Here is an 8189-nt window from a genome sequence, read left to right on the forward strand (position 1 = left end):
ACTCAGAAAAAAGGAGGTAACTGGTAGAATACTTAACTTTAATCCATTAATGTTGAACGTAGCTCTTGTCTGTACATTGTTTACAATATCAATAGCAACTGATAATGGCGCCTTGCTAGGTCGTAGCAAATGACGTAGCTGAAGGCTGTGCTAACTATCGTCTCGGCAAATGAGAGCGTATTTTGTCAGTGAACCATCGCTAGCAAAGTCGGCTGTACAACTGGGGCGAGTGCTAGGAAGTCTCTCTAGACCTGCCGTGTGGCGGCGCTCGGTCTGCAATCCCTGATAGTGGTGACACGCGGGTCCGACGTATACTAACGGACCGCGGCCGATTTAAAGGCTACCACCTAGCAAGTGTGGTGTCCGGCGGTGACACCACACTTTCCGCAGTGGATACACCGGTTCCTTTCAGATCACCAAAGTTAAGAGCTGTCGGGCGTGGCCGGCACTTGGATGGGTGACCATCCGGGCCGCCATGCGCTGTTGCCATTTTTCGGGGTGCACTCAGCCTCGTGACGCCAATTGAGGAGCTACTCGACCGAATAGTAGCGACTCCGGTCACAGAAAACCATCATGTGCTTTAGTTTTCTTAGGTCTGTCCACATTCGTTCCTTTTAATGTGTGTCAGGGCGCTGATGACCTCGATGTTGAGCGCCCATAAACCCCAACACACACACAGAAAACCATCATAACGACCGGGAGAGGGGTGTGCTGACCACACGCCCCTCCTATTCGCATCCTCAGCTGAGGATGAGACGGCGGTAGGGTGGTCCTGATGGGCCACTTGTGGCTTGAAGAGGGACTGCTGTAGGAACAGTGTTTAGGGGATATAATCGACGTAATTGTAAAAGTCTTCTGTGTCGCTTGTGTATCTAGCGGGGGGTATAGTTTTAGAAACATCAACCCTCTATCGGTATATTTGAATATGGTTCCTGTTTTAGATCACAAATCTTCTTTGTTTCGCAGTTTTTTTAGGTACTACGACGGCGAATATTGACGAATAGGACTGTTTCCCGCGGAACGAAGCCTTGTTGAATGAGGTGATTCTCCTCTTTAACCTGTTGACAGCGCAACTTATACGAATTCCCCCTGTCTGTGCAGTGGCTGTGCGGTCATTCCTAGCACACAAGGTGCCGGAAGCGCTGAGCAAATCACAGGGCCACTTCGTACGACTTCCCACGTCGCAACCTAATCATCGGAACTGTTGGGCGAAAAAGGAAAGCACGAGTCTCAAAGCTAAACGGAGAATTTTACATCAAACACTGCTTCGTCCTCTTCGACCCTGGCGATTTCGTGCACTGATGAACTTTAGTCCCCTTTATGGAGCCGAGGTCACGACTTTAACAGCTACTGGGCACGAAATTCAGCTGTGAAGTGCTGGCGTGCAACCTGTGGGTTAAAGAGGGCGGTAAAGTAGGGGAGGGCGTGAGAGATATCGTGGCTTTCGTCTGTCAGGAACACGGAGTTCGCTATCGGAAATGCAGTAGGTGATCATGTTATTCGTTGCTCCTAGTCAGGCTAATAGCTTCAAAGCACGTACATTAACTTATAGTGGTTATCTGGCAAACTCAAACATACGAACTTCTTGGAGAGAAACACACACACACACACACACACACACACACACACACACACACACACACAAACACACAAACACACACACTAAACGGGCTCTTGTGATGTATTTCTTTTATTAGTTGCTATTTTTACACATGAGCTGCACCTTAGGAAGTACAACTGGTCGTGTTTCATTATTATTATTATTATTATTATTATTATTACTATTATGAATATTCAAAGATGATTAATAAAATTATTTCCTTCTTTTATATATAGTTATCTGCTCATCCCCGAAACAAAAAAAACATTATGCCAATTCATTACATAAAAAGGAAAAAAAACTCATTACGTAAAAAGGAAAAAAAATACTTTCAGTTCACCCGACGACGTACGCGTCGAGTGATATTACATGCCGAAGACGATATTTAACCTCATTGTTAGGGATGAGTTTCCACGACGGATACTTTCATAATGACGTTCACTGGAGAAGAGTTTGGGATTCTCCATATGGTTCGGGCGAGCCAACGTCAGTTCGTGATTTAAATCACATATTCTCTTGTGAATGATATCGTGATCAGTAAGTAAATTTGAATCGTAGAGTAAGCAGAGTGAAACAATCATTTCTCGGGACTATCACGGTGATACCAGAAAATACCAAAGGTTGCTAAACAGTCACCGACGTTTAGGATATCAAAATCTCTACGGAAACTGACGGTATGTTGATTCGGGAAACTTCTGTAATACACCACAGACTCTCCGTCGGGCGGCACGACCACATCTACTTATTCCTCATTCCTTTTCTTTCACACGCTCTCGTTTAAGCATAGAAAACCTCCTTCTTATCACTCCAGGACGTATTTACATTTCTCTTCGTCAACAATCGTAAGGAACTCTACTTTTTTATCCTGTGCCATAATCTTTCTCATACCTAATATGTCTTCTAAGGACCCACTGTGGTACCAGCATTGCCGGAAAAAGGGAGAAATTCACGAGGGGCAAAACGGAGTGCTTTATAGAGATCGTGATCCTTTACTTCATTGATGATACGTGAAGATTAAAATATTACGTTTCTTCCAACAAAAACCGTGACGTTGGTTTATACAGGGCGTCCATACAGTCTGGATACGAATAAATAATAATAAAGCACATATGGAGAATTCTACTAAATAATAATAATAAAGCACATTTTAATCACTTTAATGTTAACAAGTAATATTTTAGACATAATCTCCATGTTTTTCAATCCATAGTTTGATGCGCTTTTCAAGATCAAGGTGAACTGGATGGAACAGATCTGGACTGCCGTCGATTTTTGCACACTGGCTGGTAAAGCGTTCTAACAAGTGGTTTTCATTTGTATTCTTCATTGAGTGAACTTTAACTATCGGCATACCACAGAAAAAGAAATCAAGGGGAAAAAGGCCTGGCGGACGAAGGGACCACTCCACATGACCTCTTCTCCAAATCCACTGAGGAAAACCGTCACTCAACCAATCTGCAGCCTGCTGAAACCAGTTTGGAAGTCCCTAATCCAAAAGCTCAGTTTTAGGCGTCAATTTATCTCTAAGCATGTTCCGATAAGTCTCACCCGTTGAATGTTCATCAAATAAGGAAAGTTCTAGCACATATGCTTTCCAAAAACCACACCACGCCGTCGTCTATGGCAGCCCTGCGCCGGCCGACGTGGCAGAGCGGTTCTAGGCACTTAAGTCTGGGTGTGTGCAATGTCCTTTGGTTAGTTATATTTAAGTAGTTCTAAGTTCTAGGGGACTGATGACCTCAGATGTTACCGAGCGAGGTGGCGCAGTGGTTAACACACTAGACTCGCATTCGGGAGGACGACGGTTGAACCCCGCGTCCAGTCATCCTGATTTAGGTTTTCCGTGATTTCCCTAAATCGCTCCAGGCAAATGCAGGGATGGTTCCTTTGAAAGGGCACGGCCGACTTCCTTCCCCGTCCTTCCTAATCCGATGAGACTGATGACCTCGCTGTCTGGTGTCCTCCCTCAAAACAATCCAACTCAACCTCAGATGTTTAGTCCCATAGTGCTCAGAACAATTTGTATCATTTGGCACCTCTACTGTTTGGATGGACTCATTGTAGTGTAACGACGTAAGTTTTATATAACCGATTTTCGTTTGATATATGACCATGTGCAGACTTCGTCACCTACGTCAGTTACAACCCACTTCAAAATGATTTATATTCTTTTTAAATTGTCATAGAATGGTTCTTGAACGAAACTGTAAAACATCAGTTGAGTCGTATGCAAATAATTACATCACTTGGGCCAATTGGTTTTCGTAAACTTTTTCGATTTAAATTTCGTTTGTTTCTCCTCAGAAATTATATTGACACACGTTATCTTGATTTAATCGATATCAGAATCACACATTGAATAAACCTTTGAGATTCAAAGTTTCGATGAACGCTGTCAGAATTCAATAATCTTGTCAAATATATTATTAATCCGTTCACATAATTCTTCATAAATAAATCCTCAGAACACGTGTTTCAACTTTAGTAGCATCCACTATTTCATTAGCTTCCTACACATACAGATGTGAACTTGACGGTTGACAAACTAGGACTGACTTTTCAATAAGATTAAGCTCTCTATGACGTCATTGTTGTACAAAAAGAGTACAAAAAAATTCATTTTTAATTTTTAGAAGCACGACGCAACAACTCGGTTCCAGGATCTTCTGTTGCTCTTTGGCTGTCGACCTGCGACGTATAGTGGCCAGCAATTTCCTCTCTGGTCGCGGCAGCGAAGATGCTGTCTCCGTTCGTTGCGCCGCCCTCTCCGTACATGAAACATAAAAAAATACAAAACTTTTAGATAATTCACAGCTATTACAAATATTAAGAAAAATACATAAACAAAACTAAATTAAACTTATATTCACCTGCAAACTGGGCTGACACTGGTGGATGGGTGACGCTTCAATTTCGTCCCACTACATACCCCACCCACAAGCTCAGTTTGTCTGGTTTTAACCGAAAATAAGACCTTTTATATATACCATATTTAACTGTTAATACATTTTCCTCACATTTTACGTAATCTAGAGTCCTTGCTCTTAGATAGATTTAATCATTTTAATACGATATTGTTGTGACTATTTGTCATTTACTCTTAATTGTGCTATTATGGTAATTCATAACGAATATATGGAGATTACTCCTCTTCATTTAATAGTTGCTAATAAATACTAATTTAGTACGTACTTTAACGTTGTTACATTAGGACAGAGCGTTCAAATTGTGATAAATTAGTTTCAGTTTTATTCACTTACTAGAGTTATTCTTTCCAAAAATGTATATTACTAATAAGTTTCTCACAATAACTAATAGTACTATTTACTTTACGTCATTCTTTTCCCTAATGCCTTATTTATGCCTGAGGTCAAGAAGAAATCAAGCAAAACTTTCTTTAGAATATCGGCAAGGATTTCTTTACCTTCGGACACCTTGTTGGGTAATGGCAATTTATTTAGGAGAAACAAGCGAGAGAGCCTCGTCTGGTGTGTTCTATATTAACACTATTACAAACCTCTATTAAAGGCACTCTGCTATGTTCTCGTGAGCCATATAGCTCTGGACGCCCATGGTCCCTAAAATTATTAACCAACCCCTTTGGTTCCTACTATCCGAGTAAATTTAAAATATACAAAATTCCTTTTGACCTAATAGCAAAATTTCTTCCATATAAATCCCCTTTTTGGTTATCTTTCTCTTTTTGAAGTACCAGTAGATTATTGCAGAACACTTGTTTAAGCTTTCTGTTTAATTCTTTAAAATAATACGTAACCATCACGAAAAACTTCACATGTATAAACTATGAACGCTCTTCCGTGTGTAACATATACTAAATATTAACTTATTTAGGAATGAAGGGTTTCATTTGATCAACACTATATAATCCTTTAATTACACCTGATGAAGGTTCCATAAGAAGTAACGCTTTGGGATGTACAATCTTATGTACAACATATGGGCCTTCAAAGATAAAGAAGAATTTACTACATTCCTTACCGATCTTAGAACTTTTAGGATGAGATCGTACTAACACAAGATCTCCTACCTGAAATGGGGGTTCTATAGCATGTTGATTATAACTTTTAATTCTCCGTTCGGCATTTTTAACAATCTGTTCGCAAACTTTTTCGTCTGGGATGCATTGTTGGATCTCATTTACTGGTGGCCAAGGTAGAGCAGCTAGTAAAGGCTCACCTATAATTCGTTTGCCTAAAATTTCTGTAGGTGATAATCCCGTCGTTAGGTGAGGCAATTCATTTAATATCTTTTCGAATTCAGGCATTAGTTTGGCCCACCGAGTATGTTTATGTGCACAATAAGTTCTACATAATCGTCCTAATTCTTTCATGACTCTTTCTACTAAATTACTTTGAGGGTGATATTTCGAAATTAAGATATGTTTGATTCCATATTGTCTTATCATATCTTGAAATCTTTGACTAATAAAGGCACTACCGTTGTCAGACGTAAGTCGTTTAGGAATGCCCCAGTTAACAAAGTAACTTCGGGTGAGGCAGCGTATTACGCTTGCTGTATTCGCTCGTTTCAAAGTATATAGCTTCACATGTTTGGACCAACATTCCATTACAACAAACACATAAGTTAATCCTCCTGAACTACGAGGCAGAGGGCCGAAAAAATCTAATGACAGTAGATCCCACAGACCTCGAGGAATTACAGCATATAATTTATAAAGCTTATATTTGTTATGAACTTTAACCTTTTGACAGGTTTCACAAGCCCTAATAATACTCCTCACAACACGGGACATATTTTTGAAATAATAATACTTCATTAGATGTTTAATACATTTATGATTTCCAAAATGCCCGTATCCTTCATGAATATAAGTAATTAACTCGTACACAACAGTTTTCGGAATGCAGATTTTCCATCTCTGGTGTTCCCTCTGTGCTTTCCAATACAACAAGTCGTTAAAATATAACCACACGCCCCGGGTGTTAACTGTTTCGTCCCCATTATTAAGGTTTTGTATAAGGTCCCTATATTGATCATCATTTCTTTGATTGCATCTAATAGCAGTTACTATCCGTTTAACCTTACGTTCGTTCTCCTGAGTTAAAAAGAAATAAACATGGTAATTTGTTCCTGGTTCTTCTGCAATGTTAATATTCTCCATTCCTACGGGAAGCCTCGACAAAGCATCCGAAACTACATTCTGAGATTCTTTTATATACCTAATTTCGTACTGAAATTCTTGCAAGCATAATACCCAACGTAATAGCCTACGGTGAAGTAACCGACAATTGTTCAAAAAGATTAAAGCCTGATGATAAGTATATACAATTGTTTTTCTTCCCATTAATAATCCTCTAAATCGTTGAAAACCGCATACCACTGAGAGAGCTTCCTTTTCGGATACAAAATAATTTCTTTCATGTTTATTTAAAGTTCTACTAGCGAATCCAATAGGCCGATATAATCCCTTTTCATTGGTCAGATCACCTTGGAATATTACACAAGACACACCATAATCAGAGGCAGCCGTACACATACAAAAGTTCTGATTGAAATCTGGGTGGTATAACATTTTGGCTTCGGTTAACGCTCCTTTTATCTTATTAAAAACTTCCTCTTCCTCTTGTCCCCAGAGCCATACTGACTTCTCTTTTAATAAATCTAGTAATTTAGGATTAACAATATCCTGCCGTGGAAGAAATCTTCTCAGAAATCCTACCATTCCTAAGAATGATTTAAGTTGTTTCCGATTTCTAGGACTCGGGCATCGAGCAATAGCTTCAATACGTGCTGGGTCTGGCATAATACCTTTACTGTCCACTATATGCCCCAAAAATCTCACTTCCTCCTTTCTGAAGTAAGACTTAGATAATTTTAAAGTAATTCCTCTGTCAATTAAACGGTTAAATAATTCCCGTAATATCGTTACGTGTTCTTCCCATGTTTTAGTAGCTACCAAAATATCATCTACATATAAAATAATTTTTGTAACAATTGCTGACCCAAAGCAGAATCTAATGCCCTAATGAAAGTTGACACTGATATATTAAGTCCAAAAGGTAAAACTTGGAACTGATATGATCTGCCTTCAAAAAGAAAAGCCGTATATTGCCGTGAATCCGGGTGTAATGTTACTTGATGGTAGCCAGCGGTTAGATCCATTGTACTCATATAACGAGAACCAGCAATCTTAAGAAGTACGTCCTCCATAGGAATAGGTCTGTCTCTTTCCTGCTCTATAATTTTATTTAATTCACGGGCATCCAGAACCAGTCGTACCCCACCAGTAGCTTTCTTAACTACCCACAACGTACTGTTAAAAGCGCTACGTGATCGTTCGATAATGTTTTGTTCTAGCATCTTACTTATTTCTCTACTAGCCGGTTCTTTGAATTGTACTGGAATAGGATAAGGTTTCTTAAAGAATGGTTTTTTATCTTTAATCTTAAGTTTACAAACGTAATCTTTAATTCTCCCCGGTTCATCTGAGAAGACGGCTCTAAATTCTAACAACAAAGATTCCAACTCTTCCTTTTCTTGTTCGGATAGACAATTCGTAGAATAACATTTTTCTTTCCTTTATGTAATACGGTAACCTACTAATTAG

Source organism: Schistocerca serialis, chromosome 4 (assembly GCF_023864345.2).
Source record: "Schistocerca serialis cubense isolate TAMUIC-IGC-003099 chromosome 4, iqSchSeri2.2, whole genome shotgun sequence".
NCBI classification, from domain to species: Eukaryota; Metazoa; Arthropoda; class Insecta; order Orthoptera; family Acrididae; genus Schistocerca; species Schistocerca serialis.